General features: G+C 43.8%; 1 long non-coding RNA gene across 1 annotated transcript in view; it reads left to right on the top strand.

The window, feature by feature from the left end:
- Window positions 1-3,244: 3,244 nt before the first annotated feature.
- The window catches only part of LOC138990553 (uncharacterized), a 161,806-nt gene continuing 141,988 nt past the window's right edge, over window positions 3,245-23,062 (top strand). The window contains exon 1 of the long non-coding RNA XR_011466689.1: window positions 3,245-3,333. This is a non-coding gene — a long non-coding RNA (uncharacterized lncRNA). The remainder of the gene's footprint in view (window positions 3,334-23,062) is intronic.

Genomic DNA, 23,062 nt, shown 5'->3' with positions numbered 1-23,062 from the left:
CCAAACAAGTGGATTAAAAAGATCCAACCTTACCATGAGTGCTTAGGTCAGTAGATTTCACCTGTGTTATTTGGCCTTCGTTGATCTATACTGGGGCTTCCCAAGTGGCTCAGTGGGTAAAGAATCCTACTGTATTGTAGGAGAAATGGTTTAGATTCCTAAGTCAGGAAGATCCCCTGGAAGAAGGTGTGGCAACCCACTTCAGTATTCTTGCCTGGAGAATTCCATGGGCAGAGGAGCCTGGCAGACTTCAGTCCATGGGTGGCAAAGAGTCAGACAGGATTGAAGCAACTGAGCAGGCTTATATGATCTATATTCAAGATGTAATAAAAAATTTTAAAGAGTAAAAAGAATATATATATATATTCAAGATGGAAAGTTGGTAATAGTGACAGACAAGGAGAGGGAAGTGAACTGTGGAAAGAAGTAGGGGAATTCAGACTCCTTAGACTGTGAAAGAAATTTAGATGTGAATTGAGAACATAAAGACACACCAGCACTGCTGCTTCCCGTGTGAACACATGTGCCTTGATTTCATTCATCGAATGACCAGCTAGAAAATGGTAGCACAGTTGGCATCACATAGGACTGAGTTTAGGCTGGTGATCACAGGGTGAATTATAGGTATTATGCAAACTGCTTTCTATTTTCTGGTCTGATCTTCATTCATGTGCTCCATCATATTCCATCTAAGTGAAATTTTAAGCATTGGAAAATCCAACACAGTAAAAGTCCACTCTAGACTCTTGTGTGGTCCATGGACCAGTGTCATCAACATTACTTTGGGAGCTTGTTAGATATGCAAGGTATCAGTCCTGACCCCAGGCCTTTTGCATCAGAATATCTGCATTTTAACAAGATCTCCAGAGGATAAGATAAAATTTTAGAAGCACTTATCAGAGACCTGAAGTGCTATTCAAAACAAGCAAATACTTCCTTGAGTGGAACCACTGAAAAAAAATCTCAGCCAAAAATAGACTTCTTATGGAGACCTTGCAAACAAGTGGAAAAACTGAATGTAATTCAAATAATCAATACAATGACTTCATATTTACTGCTGTTGTGAGCTTAATATTGAAACAATGTTAAATCAGACACAGAACTTTTAAGAAAAACCTGCTTTAGTTTTTTCCATGTGTGAAGGTACAGGAGGATGTTACAGTTACACCTTAGTTCATTCTACAAAGGACAGGCATGCTGATACTAGGCATAACAATAATTAATGCAAAGAAAAACTCCAGGAGCTGGCCAAAGGCTGTTGTGACAAACTGTCTTCATTCCATGCATGAAATAGAAGGTCTCAAGACCATCAAATTCCCACCTTGTCTTTGAAACCAACAGAGGTATTGTTAATCTTAGTTCTGAAACAACCCCAGCCTTTTTTAGTAGGGAATCTGAGACATTTGTAAAGAAAGGAGGTTAAAGTTGGCTTTTTCTTTTTCAAAGACCATGAAAGGAATCATTTACAAAACAAATCTTGACTAAATACATTTTGTTGGGGGAAGTGGTGAAATTTTTTAAGAGAACAAACTTTTAAAAGCAACTTGAAAGATCTGAGAGGCATCCTTTCACTGGCAGAGTTCAACAGATTAATTACAAACCATTTTATATAACCATGTGAAGGCATGCAATTGCCTCTTGACTGCTAGGCTTGGAGAGGCACACGGTCACTTCTGCTGTGTTTCATTTGCCAAACCAAGGTCTGTGGCCAATCTTAGATTAAGGGATGGAAAATAGATTCCAACACTTGATGGAAGAAACTACTAAATTACATTGAATGGAAGGGAAATAATTGGGAGAAAATTTGTAATCCATTTACAACATCAGGGCAGGATGATTGCCATAGCAAATAACCCCCAAATCTCAGGATTTTGACACAATAAAGGTTTATTCCTTGCCTTTATTACAGTCAAGTAAGGGTGGGCAGGGGAGTGGGCGTGGGAGGACTCTGATCCACACAGTCATTCAGGAGCCTAAGTTCTTTCTGTCTAGCTGTGGTGTCATTCAAGGTCATGTAGCCTTCCACCATGTCTTCTGTTTCCAGCCAGTAGATGAGGGAAGACAGCAAATCTGTAGAAGGAACATCTAATCATCTCAACCTGGAAGTGTCATACAAATCACTCTTCCCCCTTTGGGAAACCCAGAACTGGATCATGTGGCCAAATACAATTACAAGGGAGGCTGGGAAACTTGGTCCAGCTGTGTTAGGAGGAAAAGGGAAGACGTTGGTTGAACACCTGGCCAGACTCTGCTGCAGCTACAGACTCTGTGACTGAGGAGCACGTTCCAAGAGAAGGGGTGCCTGGACACATTTCAAAATGTTGACTAGTGACCCGGTGCAGTGGACAAAGTTTAGAAAGACAAGGTCATAATTAGGGAGGGGAGACAGACCCAGGTCCCCGTATAAATCCCTAGGAGATGCAGCAGAAGTCTGGGGAGGGGTTTGGAGAGACTTTGGACAAAGTAGGCATTTTGGAGGCAGAGTGACTTTAAAGGAGGAGGCAGGAGTGAAGGGCATAAGAAGAGCTTGAGCCACGTGGGGAGACTGGGTTTGTGTGCTTGTTTGACATTGTTGCCTCTGCTGGGGCCTAAAGTTGCTGCCTTAATGTGGGACGGGTTTGTTAGTGCTGGTCAGAATAATGTACCCCTTTAGGGCTACATTAAAAAGTTATGCTTGGCGCCTCATTTGCACCTTCAAAATATGCACATACATGCACAGGGCAGAAAAGGCTACACTGAGAACATGCATTCTTATGTGCACTGCAGGTAATTGCACAAGCAAACAGGAAGTTGCATGGGTATGCAGGCAGTCTCCCGCTGGAGAGCTGGGTGTCGGCATGGGCAGGCGTGTGCCTTGTCCATTTGCAAAGGGTTTTAAAGGATTCTGTGGTGGGGAGGGAGGGAAAGCAGGCCTCCAGGCATCTACTTCTCCAGCTACAGCTGTCCTTGGTCCTTCTCAAGGTTTTCTTTCTGGGCAGGGCCAAGTTCAGGGCATGTTGTTTGTGGCTGTAGAAAAACAATGCCTTTTCAAGGTCTTATAGGAGCACTCATGCAGGGGGTTTGGTCTGAAAATGTGTCCCCCCCACCCCCAACACTCATGTGTTGGGATCCTCAAGCCCAGTGTGATGGTGTTTGAAGGTGGGGCCTTTGGGAGGTACTTGGGTCCTGAGGGTGGAGCCCTCCTGAACAGAATCAGGGCTCTTATAAAAGAGGCCCCAAAGAGCTCCCAGGCCCCTTCCATTAATGAGGACACAGGAGGAGCTGGTGACCCGAAGGAGGGCCCTCTCCTGACCGTGCTGGCTCCCTGATTTCAGACTTGCAGCTTCCGGAACTGTGAGCAGTAAATTTCTGTTTTCATAAGCCGCCTTGTCTGTGCCATTTTGTTACAGGAGCTGGACAGGCTAAGACACAGGGTTTGCAGGTGGCTGTGTGGACCTGTGTTCATTCTGTGCTGGGAGTCTGTGGTTGTCTCTTTTGCTGATGGCTGCTGTTGAGTAAACTCTTCCTTTTGCTGGGTTCTCTGCATCCTCGTTCTCCTCCCGACTCTGCTGGTCATTCTCCTTTGTCCTTCCTCACTATCCTCTTCATTTGTCCCTCGGATGTTTCCCTGTGAGTCTGTCCTCAACCATCCTCTAGATTTCTGGGCCAGCACTGTCCAGTAGAACTTTCTGCAGTGATGGCAACGTCCTCTATCTGTGCTGCCCCGTACCACTGAGCACTTGATACATAGCTAGTGGGCTGGAGGAGCTGAATTTTACATTTGATTTAACTTAGCCATAGGTGGTTGCTGGCTACTGTACTGCAGGCATACTGGGTATGTGTGCTTGTTTGACATCTAGAGCATATGCTCTAGAACATTCTCTATGGGAAATAATGTCTCCAACACTATCCATTCATTATTGCTGATCTGAATCTCTTGCCCTACATGTTTTCTGGACCCATTTTTGGAACATCTTGACCTGGGTGGTCTGTGGACCCCTCAAATGCAGTGTCCCTAATGTTCAACTCTTTATCTCTACTCACAACACACATTTTCTCCTGGTCTTCCTCCTATCACTTTACCCTTGCCCATTTTTTAGAAACTAGTTCTGATCATACCATGTCATTCATATATTATCATGAAGGTGGATCCAGGTTTTGGGGAACCTAAACTTATATAAATATGGAACTTGTACAAATATGCTCCTTAAGAAAAAGAATACAAAAGTGTGCATGGAAAAGTAGATTCAGAGTGTTACAGGGGTCTGGGTAAGTGAGAGAGGTGTCTCTGAAACTTAGGCTTTGTTCCCTGTACTATAAAGTGGCCCCAGTCATTACAATGTTTTATAGTTTCCGGGTTTGGATCTCAATTTGACCTTCTTCTTGCTGTATGAACTTGGGCATAATACTCAACCATGCTGAGATTCAATGGGCTTACTGGAGTTAAAAATAATAATGCCTATTCAACTGAGTTGTCACAAAATTAAATATTATATAAAAAGATTAATACATCTAGAAGGTATTCCCTGAAAATAATTTTATTCCCTTGTTCTCATTACAGAGGGAATAGTACAAGCAATGATAGTAATAATGTATCAGATGTTATGTTCACCACCTTACACAGAGTATCTCACTTATTCTTACAAGGTAGGTACTTTTCTGTCCTCATTTTACAGATAGGAAACTGAGGCCCAAAAAAGGTAAGCAGTGTGTGCAAGTTCTCACATGCTAGTTAGGAGGGGAGCTGGGATTCAAACCCAGATTCACAAAGAGTCAGACATGACTGAGCAACTTTCACTGTTACAGATGGAAGATGGAGATGCAATCCATGGAAGGTAATCACTCACCCTGTGTTCTTAGCCTCAGGCCTTGAGCAGGGCAAGCGGGATTCCTCACAACCCCTTTGCACGAGCTTGCTAAGTTCCAACCGCCCGTATTGGTGCTCTTGCAGCCAGGCTGCTAAACATTTCATGACTGGGGTGCTCTGTGTCTCCCCTCACACTGCTTCTCTTCCTTGGAATGGCCTTCCTTCCGCCTCAATCTCCTATGTGCTACTCTGTGTTTCTCTGTGCTATATTTACATCTTAATGGAACACCCTTCACTGCTTTCATTGTACAGGAGTTACTGAAAGGGTTTTATTTTCCTCCCCAAACAGCACAGTGTCCTATCCTTCATAGGAGCTTCAGAGATGCTCGTCTCCTGAGTAGCTGGTCTGCTGTTACCTCACAGGGGAGCTTTGAAAAATATGGAAGCTTGGGCCCTCCACCCCCAGGCCACATACATCAGGCTGGGCTTGAGTTCAGATTCACTGACCTAAAGGATTATGTTTTTTCCCTCTTTGAGCTGAAGAACCAAGTCCTAGCTCAGCTCTGCAAGGATACAGAACCTCAGGCTTCATTTTAATCTCTTCTCTTGATTTTCCCTTCACCCTTTATTTCAAATCATAAGTCAGTTTGCTTTTTGGCTTGCATTTTTGTGAGTGGGAATGTTAGTTGCTCAATCTTATTTGACTCTTTGTGACCCCATAGACTGTAGCCCGCCAGGCTCCTCTGTCCATGGAATTTTCCAGGCAAGACTACTGGAGTGGGTTGTCATTTCCTTCTCTAGGGGATCTTCCCAACCCAGGGATTGAACCTGGGTCTCCTGCATTGCAGGCAGACTGTTTACCATTTGAACCACCAGGGAAGCCTTTTTGTAGGTCACCTAATTTAATTTTGCAATCCTTAGAGTACAAATATAAATGGTGATATTGCTACTGATGATAACAGATTCACCTTGGAATGACAGGAAACTTTCTTGACAGCTGCCTATTGGCAGACAGGTAGAAGCAGATGGATAGAAAACACAAGATAAAATAAAATTGAAATTTTGAAGAAAAAATTCTGTTTAAATCCAGGGACACCAATCACTCCAGAAAGAATCCAAGGCCATGGCTGTGCAGCCCTCACATGGCCACCAGGCTCGTGCCTTCATCTTTCTTGGACCCTTCTTTGATTTAAGCTTTATTGAGGAGGTGAAAAAAAAAAACCTGTCTGTTAAGAGAGGTGTATTAAGTGAAATCTTGTAAAATAAATTGCCTTGTTTATTTGAAACTACTGACATAGATACATATGCAGTGTCTAACTCCACTACTCAGTTCTTGTTATTTGGGGGACTGGACTTCCCTGGTGGCTCAGTGGTAAAGAATCTGCCTGCAATGCGGGAGCCACAGCAGACTTGGGTTTGATCCCTGGGTTGGAAAGATCCCCTGGAGGAGGAAATAGCAGTCCACTGCAGTATTCTTGCCTGGCCATGGACAGAGGAGCCTGGGGTCTCAAAGAGTTGGACAGGGCTGAACTGACTTAGCACGTGTGCAGGCAGTGCTCAGGTGTCCCGATGTATCAGGTAACGTCTGAGTGTACTGAGCGTGGGCACTGGGCACAGCTGTGGGATTTCTCCATCTGCTGGCCTTCACCCTGGCTCATCTGAAAGCCGTAGGGCTGTGCCTGTGAAATGGCTTTTGTCCTCACATTTTAGGTGCTCTGAGGGCCCCAAATGGCAAAATGGAGAGGAGTAGCCAGGGAAGAGGGCCCAGTGAGGCTCCCTTAGTCTCCAGCAGGTCTTCTGCCCAGGCGAGGCCCACAGGTGGAGGTGGCTGGGGGCAGGTCCCACAGGTGGGGGCCCCAGTCCTGGCAGCCCCTGTGCCCAGCACCTCCTTAAAAGCCGATTATCCCAGCTCTGTGCTGTGAGTTGGCCCACTACCATTTCATTGTGTTGGGGCAATGCCCGCTCTGCGCCCTGAACACTGACTTCAGGCTCTCTTCTCTAGCTGAGTTACGGGGGGCAGTGTGAGAGCCGCGCTGCTTGCCCAGCTCCAGCCGGCCTGGCAGCCACTGAACAGTCTCCAGGAAAAGCTGTTCGCCTGAGCATATAGGGACAACAGTCACAGGCCACCACAGCGATTTATCAAAAAGCAGGAAAAGCAGAGAGAAGACCCTGAGGTCTTGCCCCAGCCGCCTGCTCGCCTTGCTTGCCTGCTTTCTCTGTCTCTCTCGTCTACCCCGCTCTCTTTTTTTCTCTCCTCCTCTTTTCCCTTTTACTCTCTTCCTCTCCCTTGTTCCTGCTTCTTTCACCCTTTCTCTCTCTGCTCTCATTTTTGAAAGGAGAGATGGGCAAAGGCCACTGTGTTTGAAGGCAATGCTTGAGGGACCTCGGGCCTCTTTTCTACACCTAAACACAGCACCCCAGTGAAGGGAGCAGGTCCCTAGGGTGATTATCTGTGATGCGCAGGGCCTGGGCGCTCGCAAACCCGTGCACATGCGCCCGAGTGCAGGAATCGGCGCACAAGCCCCTGCGCACTCACACCCACTGCGAATGGCGCGAGGCTGTCCTGGAAGGAGCTCTATTTGGGAAGGTGAGACAGGTGGTCCTCTCCTTGCCCCCTCACAGTGGTCCTGACCTTGAGCCCCTCCCCTGGTGCAGCGCCGGCTCCCGCCGAGACTACTCGGCGCAGTGGGCCCCGGCCGCCTGGCTTCTGCGGGCTGGTCCTTCTGCGGCCTGCTCAAGCCCGCCGAGCTCCTCTTTGCCTCGGGACACCTGACAGCTGCTGGGAGGGCAAAGCTTCCAGGGGAAAATCCAAGAAATTGTTTTGGATGATCATTTCTGTTGAGCTGACCCACCTTGGGATCATTGGGCTGGCTGCGTCGGGGGACCCTGGGCTCAGAAGGCAAAGAAAGCCAGCTGGTGACCCTGGGGTGCAGGCCACTGCTGGGCCATCGGAGCTGTTTAAGCCACAGGGATTTGTTTTCAGGCTATCTCTGAGGTGCTAGAACATGGGCTTCTCCTTCGTGGCTTCCAGAAGTTTTCCACACATGCTTGTTCTTGGAATCCACATCCAGTCTCCCTGCTTTGCTCTGGAGCTGATTTCTGAGCCCCCTCTCCTCCCCACCCAGCTGGCTGTTTGCTCAGGGCACTCTGCAGCCCCCTCCCCGCGTTGTCCCCAAATGCCTTGGCTCTCTTATCTTCCGCCATGAGGCTCTAATTAGCCGCCTCTCAACCCCATAAATCAACTGCCCCACCGCCTCCGGTTTGCTTCCTTGGCGGAGGCTGCAGGCTCACCTTTCCCTCCCAGATGACAAATCAGCCATTAATCTTGGGTTGAAAAAGGTTTATTGGCCAACTTCCTTCAGTGGCTTCTGAACTGTTTGCAATAAAGAGGAGGGATCTGGGGTGACCTCAGTAGAGATAGGAACTCACAGGTGGATTTATTCTCAGGTTTGATTTTTGTTGTTGTTGTTGTTCTTTTTTCAGGAAAGGGATAAATATATAACTCTGCCTCTCGGTGCTTGTGATTTCTTAGTTTTGAAAAGTTTCCAGATCTTCTGTTGGGCTGAAGTGTGGTTTGTTTGTATCAATGATCAGCCTGGTTGGTTGCTATGTTTGCATGGAGACAGGGTTACCTGCGGGAGTAAAGACAGGGGTGGTTTGACTGGGTGCTCAGTGACTCTGAACAGTCCAAGTAGGTCGCCACCACGATGTTTCCTTGTCAACAGACAACGACAGCAGAAGAGGATCTAAACGTTAGCAACCCAGGTCTTTTGAATCTCTTCATCAGTCTGGTGGTTTCCCTTGTCTGATCCCCAGGTGTTGAAGGGACCCTCCTCCCTTCTTGGGCTCCAGGAGATTGGCTCATCTTATAGTCTAGACTCAGCTGCTAGGAGGAGGGATGGATTTATCAGATGAAATGTTCCTTTAAGGATTTAGGAAATTAAGGTGGAAAGTTCAGGGGAGGATAGGAAGGACATTTCTTGAGGGAGAATTTATCTGCAAAAGGGAGACCAAGTTTTCCAATATCATGGGTTAGAGGTGGGCTGTGGGTAAAATGTCGGTATTGGGTCCTTAAGAGTCCCATCTGTGCTCTAGCCCTAAGGAATCTGTGATGTCAGTATTTTGGGTGTTGGGCCAGGGCAGAGGGGTAGATATTTTCATCTACTCTCAAGTCCTATGCAGTTTGTGCCTTTCAGAGAAGATTAATGGGGCTCCATGACCTCAAGGAAATGGATAGTCTTAAAACCTGAAGCCCTTGGGACACGATCTATGAAGCGGCACACCAAAATGAGGATGTTGGAGTTTGTAATCTTGGTGTTCATTGTCTGGTAATAGCACATTTGCCTCCTGATCCACCCCCACCCTTACAGTCACTTTAGACTGAGTACCACCCATTCAACTGATTAAAAAACTGCTTTTTTAGTTACCAGGGCTTTTAAATAAGAGGTCCCATGCATACTATAAAATGTGTTCGGCAACTCTGTCTTTTCCTCCTTACACTCTTTGACCTTGTCAGAGAGATAGTGTCTCCCTTGTCATTGGCAAGTCCTTGAATATTGTCATTTTCATCTCCCATGTTACCATCTGCCTCTCCAGAAGGGACCGTCCATTCTTTTTCACATGTATTTTAGTAGATGTATAAATTACTCATCAGTGAAATGCACAGATATTTGATGTGAGTTCAGTCATTTTGGACACATTCATACCCACATGTAACTCACAGAACATTTCTGTTTCTCCAGAAAATTCCTTTGGGCTCCTATGAGACAGTCCTCCTCCCCTTGCCAAAAACCAATTGTTTTGATATCTATCACTGTAGATTCGTTTTGCCTGCTTTAGAACTTCCTACAGTTGGAATCATACAGTATAATTATTTTGTGTCCTTTACTCAACAGACTGTTTTGAGATTGAGCCACCCATTGATGATTGCCATGTTTGGGGAGATGACTAATCCACAGAATTTTTCTGTGTAGAAATTCAATGTAGAAACCATCATTGCCACTAGGGTCTAGAGTGTAATCTTTTTACCCTGCATAACTAAACTACCAGTGCTGATTTGGGGGTGAAATCAGCTGCCTACCTACTATGTGTGTGCTGAGGTCGGGGTGGAGTGCACTCTTTTCTTCTGAGTGCTTGGAAACACTTTTGCATGTAACTTTTGGTCTCATTAAAATAATTATTTGACTGTTTGGAGGGATGGGGTTCTTTGTTGAGATTTCTGTGAGCTGGCTGAGACACTTATCTTTTGTGCAGAATATAGCTCCTGTATGACTCGCGAATGAACCCAGCCTGTTGGAAATGAAGGGATGCCTTGACCCAGGTATTCTTTGTTCTGTCAATGGCCCTGGGGCTCAAATCCTGACTTTGGAGAATTTTCTAGACACACAGTGTATACATGTGTTCTCCCTTTTGTAATCCCAGGCAGCTTAGGTTTGCCTGGCCTTGGTCGTACATCCTGCTAATTCTTAGGGTGGGAGTTGTACCAGTCTAACTGCTTAGGGCTTCATCTTGGGCACAGGCCAGAAAGTCACCTTAGTACTTACTTAATTTAGCTCCTTTGCCAGTGGTTCAGAGTTAATGATTAATGTCTTGTCCTTCATAATTGAAGGTAATCATACCGCCCTGAGGTTTTAAGTTTATAATTCTCTCTATCAATCCTTATTGACTTGTACTGTTACTGTCTGTCATTTAGTACTTACATGTCACAGAATTTTAGAGCACTGAGTGCTTTGGGGGTCGTTTTCAATAAAAGAAATGAAAATACACCTCAGAGAGCTTCACCGATTCCTGAAAGCTACTCCATTAATTAGTGCCAGTGGCTGCATGGCTGAGGTTGAAGACCCCTGCCTTCCAGAAAAGCATACGTGTGTATGTGTGTGCATGCCAAGTCGCTTTAGTTGTGTCCGACTCTTTGCGACCCCATGGACTGTAGCCTGCCAGTCTCCTCTGTCCATGGAATTCTCCAGGCAAGAATGCTGGAGTGGGTTGCCATGCCCTCCTCCAGGGATCTTCCTGACTCAGGGATCAAACCTGTGGCTTCTGAATTGCAGGTAAATTCTTCATCACTGAGCCACTGGGGAAGTCCTACACACACACACACACACATATAATATCTTTGTGCAAATATGGAAGCCAAGAGGCTATATTCTACAGTAATTGGATTACTAAATTCCACTGATAATATGTGGCCACTACATTCTTCATTAATGGGTGTTTTGAAGCCTTGGTGAGGAGATACTTTAACATGTCTCCAATTAGTTATACTGCTTGATGTTAATAAAATTTCTGGTGTCAAGACATTTTAGAATCATCTGTAGTTCAGTTTGAATGTGCTCTTTCTTGCTTTTGGTCTCCTATATTAGATAAACCTGAATTTGGACTCCTTACCATTTCATTTTTAGGTAAAAGAGTAGGGAGGTAACCCCCATCCAGACACAGGGTCTCAGAAGCCCCCCTGTTGATGCCTGTGAGAGCTGAACATGTGTGTGTGAGGCTCCAGAGGATGTGGCCTTCAGGGTTATGGATCTGCTGGCTAGGGGAGAAGTCGACCTTGACTGTGAAATAGTGGGTTTAAAAAGCAACTTTACCCAAGGGCCCACAGCTAATGATTCCAAAGTGTTGACTAAAGTATCAGAGTAAACAATAGCAGGTTTTCCCAGTGTTTGCTTAGTTCTGTGACTTACAAAGGATTTGCATGGGCTTCCATCCACCCCACTTTGCTGGCTTGTATCACCACAGTTCATTTTGAAGCAACTTAAGTGATTTTGACCTTTTGTTTAGGTTGTGGGTCAGCGTAGAAAGGAAGTTTTCTATAAACCACTGTGATGTTTGCTTCAAATCAGAATGGGTATGTCTTTGATTAGCATTCTTTTCATGTCTGAGAATGGCATCATCAGGGTGGATGAGAGTGTCATATAGGAGGGCATGTGCCTTACATTTGTCAGCCATTTACTTTTTATTATGTTTAGTCAAAAGCATGGTAGACAATCAGTTCAGTTCAGTCACTCAGTTGTGTCCGACTCTTTGCGACCCCATGAATCGCAGCACGCCAGGCCTCCCTGTCCATCACCAACTCCCGGAGTTCACCCAGATTCACGTCCATTGAGTCAGTGATGCCATCCAGCCGTCTCATCCTCTGTTGTCCCCTTCTCCTCCTGCCCCCAATCCCTCCCAGCATCAGAGTCTTTTCCAATGAGTCAACTCTTCGAATGAGGTGGCCAAAGTACTGGAGTTTCAGCTTCAGCATCATTCCTTCCAAAGAAATCCCACGGCTGATCTCCTTCAGAATGGACTGGTTGGATATCCTTGCAGTCCAAGGGACTCTCAAGAGTCTTCTCCAACACCACAGTTCAAAAGCATCAATTCTTAGGCACTCAGCTTTCTTCACAGTCCAACTCTCACATCCATATGTGACCACAGGAAAAATCATAGCCTTGACTAGACGAACCTTTGTTGGCAAAGTAATGTCTCTGCTTTTGAATATGCTATCTAGGTTGGTCATAACTTTTCTTCCAAGGAGTAAGCGTCTTTTAATTTCATGGCTGCTGTCACCATCTGCAGTGATTTTGGAGCCCAGAAAAATAAAGTCTGACACTGTTTCCACTGTTTCCCCATCTATTTCCCATGAAGTGATGGGACCAGATGTCATGATCTTCATCTTCTGAATGTTGAGCTTTAAGCCAACTTTTTCACTCTCCACTTTCACTTTCATCAAGAGGCTTTTTAGTTCCTTTTCACTTTCTGCCATCAAGGTGGTGATATCTGCATATCTGAGGTTATTGATATTTCTCCAAGCAATCTTGATTCCAGCTTGTGTTTCTTCCAGTCCAGCGTTTCTCATGATGTACTGTGCATATAAGTTAAATGAGCAGGGTGACAATATACAGCCGTGACGTACTCCTTTTCCTATTTGGAACCAGTCTATTGTTCCATGTCCAGTTCTAACTGTTGTTTCCTGACCTGCATACAGGTTTCTCAAGAGGCAGGTCAGGTGGTCTGCTATTCCCATCTCTTTCAGAATTTTCCACAGTTTATTGTGATCCACACAGTCAAAGGCGATAGGAGATGTTTAATTATAGTTTCAATCACTCAAGCAAAGCATATCCTGTAGACGTGTGCCCCTTCTATTGAACTTTAACAAGCAGCATTAGATGTACTGGTCTTACGCCCCAAGGTTGCTGTGGGATTTTTCAAATGGATAAATTTCCTCAAACTTTATCAAGGAAGATAATTTTGAACATTCAACTGCACATGGTACCTTTTTCAAAGAGGCTGGTATTATGTTCAAGAAAAATCAGGCATACAGACTCTGCCCAGAACTAATACATGAATGCTAGTGGTAAAGATCCTGCTTGCCAGTGCAGGAGATGCAAGAGATGGGTTGAACCCCTGGGTGGGGAAGATCCCCTTGAGGAGGAAATGGCAGCCCGTTCTAGTATTCTTGCCTGGAAAATTCCACAGACAGAGGAGCTGGTGGGCTACAATCCATGGGACCGTAAAGAGTTGTACATGACTGAGCACAGGACATGAAACTGATATAAAATTAGTATTCTGAATATGCTGGATATTATTATTACTATTCATTCCTCCACATTCTTTTTGAGATGTGAGAGGGAAAATGTACATACATTTTATCAACCCAAGTTTAAAACGTAGACCCTGAAGTTCAGCAGTTCAAGCAATGTAGGTAACGTCACCCAGAGCCTCTTGATGAAAGTGAAAGAGGAAAGTGAAAAAGTTGGTTTAAAACTCAACATTCAGAAACTAAATTCATGGCATCTGGTCCCATCACTTCATGGCAAATAGATGAGGAAACAATGGAAACAGTGACAGATTTTATTTTCTTGGGCTTCAAAATCAATGCAGATGGTGACTGCTGCCATGAAATTAAAAGATGCTTGCTCCTTGGACGAGAAGCTATGACAAAGCTAGACAGCATATTAAAAAGCAGAGACATTACTCTGTCAACAAAGGTCCATCTAATCAAAGCTATGGTTTTTCCAGTAGTCATGTATGAATGTGAGAGTTGGACTATAAATGCTGAGTGCTGAAGAATTGATGCTTTTGAACTGTGGTGTTGGAGAAGACTCTTGAGAGTCCATTGGACTGCAAGGAGATCCAACCAGTCCATCCTAAAGGGAATCAGTCCTGAATATTCATTGGAAGGACTGATGTTGAAGCTGAAACTCCAATACTTTGGCTACATGATATGAAGAGCTGACTCATTTGAAAAGACCCTGATGCTGGGAAAGATTGAAGGTGGGAGGAGAAGGGGATGACAGAGGATGAGATGGTTGGATGGCATCACCGACTCAATGGACATGAGTTTGAGTTAGCTTCAGGAGTTGGTGATGGACAAGGAGGCCTGGCGTGCTGCAGTCCATGGGGTTGCGAAGAGTTGGACACGACTAAGTAACTGAACTGAACTGAATGTCACCCAGTAACAGGACTGGAGCTAAGTCCTGAGTGTCCCAATTCTTGTTGCTGATCTGTTGGCAGTTGGCCACATGGCTCAGGATGCCATACCAGCCTCTAATGGACTGTCAATTCTGTTTACTTTAAGCCAAATGGCAGCTCTTCTCTGAACCCCTCCACTGCCTTTGAGTCTTGTCACTACCTAATCATATCAGTGCATGTGAACCCAATAGATGCGAAGTATTGCCTTTATGACATTTCTCCTGCAGTTGTCTGTATTTCACAGTTTCCTTGTCCCCTCTCCCAGCTAGGTTTAACCAATGCTGTGTCCTGTTTCCCCAGAGCCAACCTAGATGTCTTGATAAGTAAACGGAGGGTAACAATGGGACTTGTCACAGTGCCATGTATGTCTGAGCCCTTGCTGGAGAGCAGAGATCTTTCTTTCATGCCTTGGGTCAAAGCAAACCCATAGACTTCACCCTAAAACACCAAGACCATCTGATATGGGTAGTTGGTTCTGAATAGTGAATGAATGAAAGAATAATTCAAGTCCAATGTGTTTATTCTGAAGGGGCAAATTAGGGCCCAGAGAACTGGTATAGTCAGAGATCCCAGCAGTAGAGCAGAGACCGAAGCCAGATCTTTCAGAGGCCACACTGACATCCTTCAGGGTCAGTTCAGGTCCTGTTTGTGCTAGGATATCTTCCAAAGAAACTTCACCCTCTCTTTTTCAATCTGCTGCCGCCTTTTGACCCATTCCTCCCTCTACATGTCTCAGCACTGATTCCACTGAACGCAGCACTTTTTAATGTTCCGTTGTACTTTATTCTCATCCAAGCTCAATGCAAAAATACACTCAGTGAAATAAAAGTGTCTTCCAGTCTTCAGTACACATTCCTGAACAAGGAGGTATACACCTGCCTTCTATTTTTGTTGTTTGTATTTACACAAGTCACAGATGTGCCACAGGCACATAGTAGGTGTTCAGGAAAGATTTCTTGAAGGTAATTGAATTTCCTGGTAGCTGAACAACTGGACAGACTGGTGGACAGATATAAATTAGCACAGCAGATTTAAACCATGTGTTGATCATTGAAAAGTCGTTTCATTTTTAGCCAAGATAAATGCTTTTTTAATGTGTAAAGAAATCTATAATTTTTTGTGCTTTGAATTAAAGCTTCTACTTCCCAGGTTTCCTGCCTGCTTCTGGCTGCTCTTAATGAGCTAATTTACCCCACCGAGGTGAGAGGTTTCCTCTTGGGAAGGGCTTAGATGTGCCTGTCTCATATCCAGGGCCCCAGAGCGTTTCCTTACAGGGCTTTAAACACTCTGAACATATTTAAGAGAGAAGCCAAGAAACAAATCTGTTGTTTTAGTTTTATTCCTCGAGGCTCAGCGGCTCAGCTTTCCTCCCCCTTTGATCACACTCACTGGAGTGGCAGGACTGGAGACTGTGGAGAAGGGCTGGGTCTCTTTAGGAAGCCCAGTTCAGGGGGACCCACCCAGCTTTACACAATGAAAATAAAGTTGTCAAGCCTTTGAGGTGGCTGTGAAGATTTATTCTTCCTGGGCAAATTGGTGAGACATTTGTATTTTTTAAAAACGCTTTGATGAACTTGATAAGGAAGCCCTGGTTTGAATGTGGAAAAACATTCTAGAGCTTTTTCCACCACTGGACTGGGTTCTCAACATTCACTGTGAAGCTTGGCCTGTGGAAATGAACTTTCCCTTTAAATTAATGATAAGACCATGAAGAGGACTGTGTGGGAATTATGAAACGTGCTTACACTGTCTTGGAACATAAGCCTCCACAAGGCAGGAGGGCTTAGAACATTCTGCACATCTTGACCTGTTCTCCCCATCTTCCAGGCCTCAGCTGCTCACCCCTCTAATGACTCCTTATTGTTTTAATTTTTAGTTGTGTTACTAATTATGGTTCTGTTACTTTGGTAATGTTTACGAGCTAAAGCAATGGAGGATGCAGTCTTTTATTATGCATATAATGGAAATAGTTTCTGTCTTTCCTAAGATCAAGTATTGTTTGTTGTGGAAGAAGTGTCACACAGTGTTCCCAGTATGTCTTCGTCACATTCAGATCTCGAGGGATCTAGGAAAGGAAATGGAAACCGATGTGAAATATCTTACCCTTATATTCCAGAAAGCCTTTTTAGCCAGGAACATCTGCCAACATCCCTGAGATGGTCCTCTTAACATCTTTTAGTTAGACAGACTGTTATGAATGGCTTTTAAAAGGCTGTGAGCTTCAGACCCAGAAAAGCGTGAGCATTTATCAACTGGTAATGGCAGAAATTCTGCCATCATTGGGGAATTTTCTTGGGAAAATCAGAAAACTGTCCTTCTGTTATTAGGACAGCTTTGTCCTGGGTTGCATCTGACAATGTTGCTCAGTGGAGAGCCCGTGGACTTTTGACAGATGGAACCAGGTTTGAATTCATTGGTGGGTACTTATTTTCTGTATCAGCTTGGGTATATTCTTAATTCTTCTTGCTCAGTTAGTTCAACTGTAAAATCAGGGAAACTTGTGGTTTGCTGTTAGAGCCATTTAGGTTGTAAGGATCAAAGGCAGGGTCAGGTGATTCTGCAGATCAGAGATTTTACTACAAGAGACAGAGGCACTGAAGGAAATGCACCAAGTGGTCACCACGTAGGCAGAAAGCAGTTCCTTCATGAGAAGCACTTCCATGTTCATGGCATGATTTATTCTTGTCTCTCTTATCTCTCTGTGTGTCTGTCTCCATTCTGCCTTCATGGCTTTTTGTTGTTTCTACTCTGTCATTCTCTCTCCTTGACCTTGTATCACATTCAAACTTCACCAATAGCATCTCAGTGAGTCAGGAGGTAACCATCAAATAAGGAGTGCTCTTGGTCAGAGTTCTCATGCCAGGCTTCCTCAGAGCTGGCTCAGCCTATGAACAGTTGTCTTTGGCTCAGGATCCAATCCCTGAAACCATCTTCAGTAGCCCAACCAACAGGGACCCATGACATTAAACATGGTTATGTTGTTCAGTGGGGGGTGATCCTTGATAATCTCCATTTGCTCCTCCAGATCATTCTCCATTCTTCTTCACCCTCTTATGTGCCCTGGGGACTGACATCTATAAACTGTATTGTCTGTACTCCATTGATGTCGGGTTTCCTATTAGGTTAAATTAATGGGGAGCATTGGCAGGAGATCAGACAGTGGAAGAGAAAAAGGTTGGGGTACGTATTCATCTCCACTCCCTGCCATCTGACTGTGGTTTTGACAGTGCCCAGCCTGTGTCCATTAGCACCTGTATCATGACTATGGCTCTCTCTTGCATTTTAGTAACAGTCCTTTTCTCCAGGCCTTCAGGGTAATGGCTTCCAACTTTTGCTGGATCCTGGGTACTTCACCATCTCTGGTTTGTTCGCTTAACTGTCACCTCTGTTTTGTAAACAGTCCCTTCATTCAACTCATCAGTGAACACTTTGGGTGGGCCAGCTCTTTCTCGATGGAACCTGGACCGGTTCAGAGATTGCATGTATAATGGATCTAAACATGTCACATGCTGTCCAGGACAAATCCTCAACTTCAGGGGTAGTTGTAAGAACTAAGTGGGTTTACGTTCCTAAGGATCAAGTGCATCAGGCAACTCAGTAACTTGAAACTCCTATCAATATCACTTCTACCATGTTTGTGTGGAAAAAGCTAACATTACATGGTTAGGAGACCAAGTCTCTGCACATGTCCCATATAGTTCTTCAATAACTTAAAAGTGGTCCTTCCGAGATAATGGGAATGATGTTCATAGGCTCACCAGTGCCTATGTTGAATTTTCTGAAGCAAATTCAGAGAGATGGGGATGTAACAAGACTTTGTGGGATATTATCATTTTTTGTTAATTAAAATTTTTTTATCAAAGTATAGTTGATTTACAATGTTGTATTAGTTTATACATATATATATGTGTATATATATATATATATATTTATATATATATCTTGTTGTTCAGTTGTTAAGTCATGACTCACTCTTTGTGACCCTATGGACTGCAGCATGCTAGGCTTCCCTGTCCTTCACTATCTCCCAGAGTTTGCTCAAACTCATGTCCATTGATTGAATTGGTGATTCCATCCAGCCATCTCATCCTCTGTCTCCCCCTTCTCTTCCTGCCCTCAGTCTTTCCCAGCATCAGGGTCTTTTCCAATGACTTGGCTCTTTGCACCTGGTGGCCAAAGTATTGGACCTTCAGCATCAGTCCATGCAATGAATATTCAGGGTTGATCTCCCTTAGGATTGACTGGTTGGATCTCCTTGCAGTCCAAGGGACTCTCAAGAGTCTTCTCCAACATCAAAGTTCAAAACCATCAATTCTTTGGCCCTCAGCCATCTTTATCATCCAATTCTCACATCTATACATGACCACTGGAAAAACCATAGCTTTGACTAGATGGACCTTTGTTCGCAGTGTAATGTCTCTGCTTTATATATATACTTTACATATAATTTCATAGTCTTTCTGTTATTACAGGTTATTGAATATAGTTCCCTATGCTATTGGTAGTTACTTGTTTTTTTATATACAGTAGTGTGTATCTGCTAATCCCACACTCCTAATTTATACTCTTTTGGTAACCATTAAATTTGTTTTCTATGTCTATGGGTCTTGTTTTGTAAGTAAATCCATTTGTGTCATATGTTAGATTCCATATATAAGTGATATCATATGATATTTGTCTTTCTCTTTCTGACTTACTTTACTTAGTATGATAATCTCTAGGTGTCTTCTACAGAAAAGTCAACAGAAGCCTAGGTCAGGAGGACAGATGTATGATGCATGCATGGCTACTCCTTCTCCCATGTCCTTGATGGTCTAGGAAGGCACTGCCTAGAAACCCATCTGCCATGGATGTTATCTGTCACTCTCAGACACAAGGGCTAGTGATTATAGCTCTTGGTAATGATGGAGAAGAACTGTTTTGGTTTTGCCTTTTGAATCTTGAGTTTTCAAGTTTCATAGTTATACAGATTAGCTGAAATAGAGCCTTTTAATGAGATGTGTAACTCATAGTTATACATGGGCTGCAGCAGCAGGCATGCGAGGGGAGGGGCTTGGAGGCCAAAATGTATGTGCAGCATTTGTTATCCAGTCTGACAGTTACCCAGACTCATGATTTCTTTCTTTTTGTTCTTTTTGCTACCTTCCTTTGGTCTATTTACCCACTTATTTAGATCACTTTCATGAGGCCAGTTAGAGGAAACCCAAATCGGTGCTTTTCTCCTTGTTTGGCTAAAGTGTTTGGTTGGTTCACAGTTTTTAGGGGATCTGCCACCAGTTTGGATTATTCATTGTCACTTATCTCTCATTCTGGTCAAACATCACTGGTTTTAGCAAACAACGCTGCCTGTTTACTCACGTTACATATCATTCAGCCATTTGAAAGGACCATGAAGATTTATGAGACATCTCTTTAGGTTTTAAAAAAATTTTTGCTCTCAATAACTTATGGGGTTGTGCCATGTGAGCTTGCTGATATTCATCTGTTTTTAAACTACAAAAATGGCAGTTTCATTTGGTTCAATCTAAAACTTATCAGTGACACCTTTGCATTTTTGTAGAAAAACCCTTGAAAATATGTCTGCAAATGGTATATATTAATAGTAAACAAGAGTATTATTATTATTTTTTTTTGGTCTGAGAGCAATTATGTGACACACAGTAATGATCAAAGATATCTGCTGTCACTGATCCAGAGAAGGCAGCCCTAACAAGCTCAGCATCTACTTCATGCTGCTTGAAGATGTAAGACCCAGGCAGAGCAGACACGCCAAACAGCTTTCGTGTTCCCCTTGCCAATAAACGTGTGTGATGCTCATGGAACCAGGAGATTACCTTCTCTCTTCTGTAAGTTACTACCCTATAGAGTGAATATTGGAAATATGGGCCCCAAAGACTTAAACATTTAACCTAAGTGGATGTTGACCAGATTTCTCTATGGAGCATCTGGTATTCATGAGAAAAAGAAGAGAGATTCAGGAGTCTCAATCTTTCTGCTTGTGGAGTACCTAAGCCTTGTGTAAGCATTTTGTTTGGAATTTTATTTCACTCAGTTGTCTAAAACCTGCCAGGTGTATGCATTCCCATAATGTGCTCAGACTCCATGAAGATGGTTGTCATCTGGCTCTTAATTTAGACGTTTCATAGACAGCACTAGTATAGTACTTGGGAACTTGGGTTCTGGCTTCTGGAGTTATAGGAATGGGATTCTCAACTCAGCTTTACTGCCTCTGGGAGTGTGTAAGCAGTTTCCTTTATCCTTCTTAGCCTCAGTTTCCCCAACTGTATGATGGTGACAGTAACCAAACATACTTTGTAAGTTGTTGGCTAAGACATGTAAAGTGCTTCATGAGAGATATTTGATCCTCAAAAATGTTAAGAATTATTGGTTGCTATAGTAATAGTTGCTATTGTTATCATATTTCCCCAACACCGATTGCAAAGTCAGGTGCCATCATGTCATGCCTACATTCCCTTTGCTTGTTTGGTGCCCCTATGCCATCTCTTGTCAACAGCTTGAACCTCTGACTGTCAGAAGGTTGCCTCTGGGCACTCAGAGCTGCTTTACCTACACCAAGAGACATGAGGGCCTGGGAGTTTACATTCCCCAACAACCCCAGCCTGACTGTCTATAGCCAAGACTGACCGGGGGTGGGACTAGGGAAGCCAGCTCCGTTGTCTTAATGCATGGCAGACTCTGAGTGGTAAGTAGCTCTGGAGCTTCTTATAGGACCAGACAGAGGCTGGGGATTTGAGGGAAATTCAGCCCTTGCTCTGCTTCTTCCCCTTTCCTGCCCAGCCACTCACGCCCTGATTTCTCTTGACAGCACTCCCTTAAATAGACCACCTGTACAGGATTCTTGCTTCAGTCAACTGCAGAGACTACTGTGTTTCATCTACACAGACCTTCCATGTAGGCATCCCATTTTACAGCTATGGAAATGGGGGCTCAGGGAGGCCACATGACTTACTGAAGATCACTTGCTGGTGGGTGACTCCACCTCCGGATGGTCTGTCCTTTTGGGTGCACCTGGTTCCAAGTCGCCTTTCTCCATTTCCCCCGGTTATTCTTAAGGATAAGAGAAAGGCTAGAGTATTTACTCCACACGATTTCCAGGGCCATGACTTGATTCTTCCCTTGACACCTATTTCTACCCATCCCTGTGGAGTAGAGGGGCCAGCCATCTTCAAATCAACATAAGCATTGTTTCTTCATGAGTGTACGTGGGGCAAGGTTTGCAGACAATGCTGTGAACACCATAATGGAAATGAAAACTGCTCTGGTCATTGGATCTAAATGCAACAGCTGTTCATATATCTGTGTTTTTCCTGATACTTGATCACATGTAGGTATATTTTTATATGGTTTTTGTCTTCACCATACAAATACAATTTTAAACCAATAATCTGTTTTTTGAAATAAGTAATAAAAGTTACATAAGAGAAAGCTAGAGTGAATGATCTCAGGAGGCCTTTGGGATTGAGATGGCAAAGAAAAACTTGAACTAAGTTAAGGAAGTGTCATGAATCTTATCAACAAAGACTAGATCCTGTTGCTTTTGGAACCACATGGTGAGAGAGATTCTCTGATAGCAGCAAGAAGGGCTTGAGAGGGGCCCTGAGGACTACTGTGTTTCTATGAGCTGGGTACCCTACAGCCTGCTTGATGCTGGGTTCGGCTGGCTTCGTGCTCAAACTGCTTATTAAAGTCTAGACGCAACATAAAAGCACATAAATTGGTTCCAGCCATCTCTAGTAAAAACTTCAGCTGGAGCTGGGAAGTGACTGGAGCATCTTTCGGTGTAATTAAAATTGACTCTTAAAGTTTCTTTAGCTTAATTGGTCACACTTTCTTTGGAAGTTGGTGAAAGCCTCTTGCTGGGAAGGTTAAATGCATTTCTGTGTATAAGATCAGAATTCAAATATAGTTTTATGGACACATTTACAGTTATGTTCTACCCGGGTGGTCTTTTTTTTCCTGTATCTTTTCTATTTAAGATTTATGCTGTCATTGACCACAGTCTAAATGTGTTTTGATAAAAAGGAAAAAAATGAACCGTTGCTGATGCATTTCAAACAGAGTTGGTAATATTTTGAAGCTTTCAGTAAATGAAATGGCAGTTTGGCTTAGTCCAAGCTCCTTCTTTCCCTCAAGCCCTTCACTTTGGAATCAGTGCTTGAACTTTGTTCTCCAGAAATTGAAAGTAACTACTACTGGGTCCAAAGGTAGGAAGCTGGCACTTTCTAAGATGGTCATGTCCTTGCTGTGGTCAAATGCACTCGACCCCATTATCTGAGACCATGTATGTTTATACACGTGAATGTGTTTATATGCACTGAGACTTTCTGCCCCTCAGTTTTGCTTCTTGAGGGATCTACCAGTGTAATAGGTTCTGATAGTCAAGAAGCTCATGTTTTAACATTTTTGGAGTGTAATTAGGGATGAAGCTCCCTGAATGATTCCCTAAATCATCCTTAATTCAGACTTGGGGGAAGACCTGCTTGGTTTTATATTTGTGAGTATTTATTCCACACGATTTCCAGGGCCATGACTTGATTCTTCCCTTGACATCTATTTCTACCCATCCCAGTGGAGCAGAGGGGCCAGCCATCTTCAAATCAACATAAGCATTGTCTCTTCATGAGTATACATGGGGCAGGGTTTGTAAACAATGCTGTGAATACCATAATGGAAATGAAAACTGCTCTGGTCATTGGATCTAAATGCAACAGCTGTTCATATTTCTGTGTTTTTCCTGATACTTGATCACATGTAGGTATATTTTTATATGGTTTTTGTCTTCACCATACAAATACAATT

Source organism: Bos mutus, chromosome 13, assembly GCF_027580195.1.
Source record: "Bos mutus isolate GX-2022 chromosome 13, NWIPB_WYAK_1.1, whole genome shotgun sequence".
NCBI lineage: Eukaryota > Metazoa > Chordata > Mammalia > Artiodactyla > Bovidae > Bos > Bos mutus.
The sequence above is the reverse complement of the archived record's forward strand: the minus strand, read 5'-3'. Positions and strand labels throughout refer to the sequence as shown.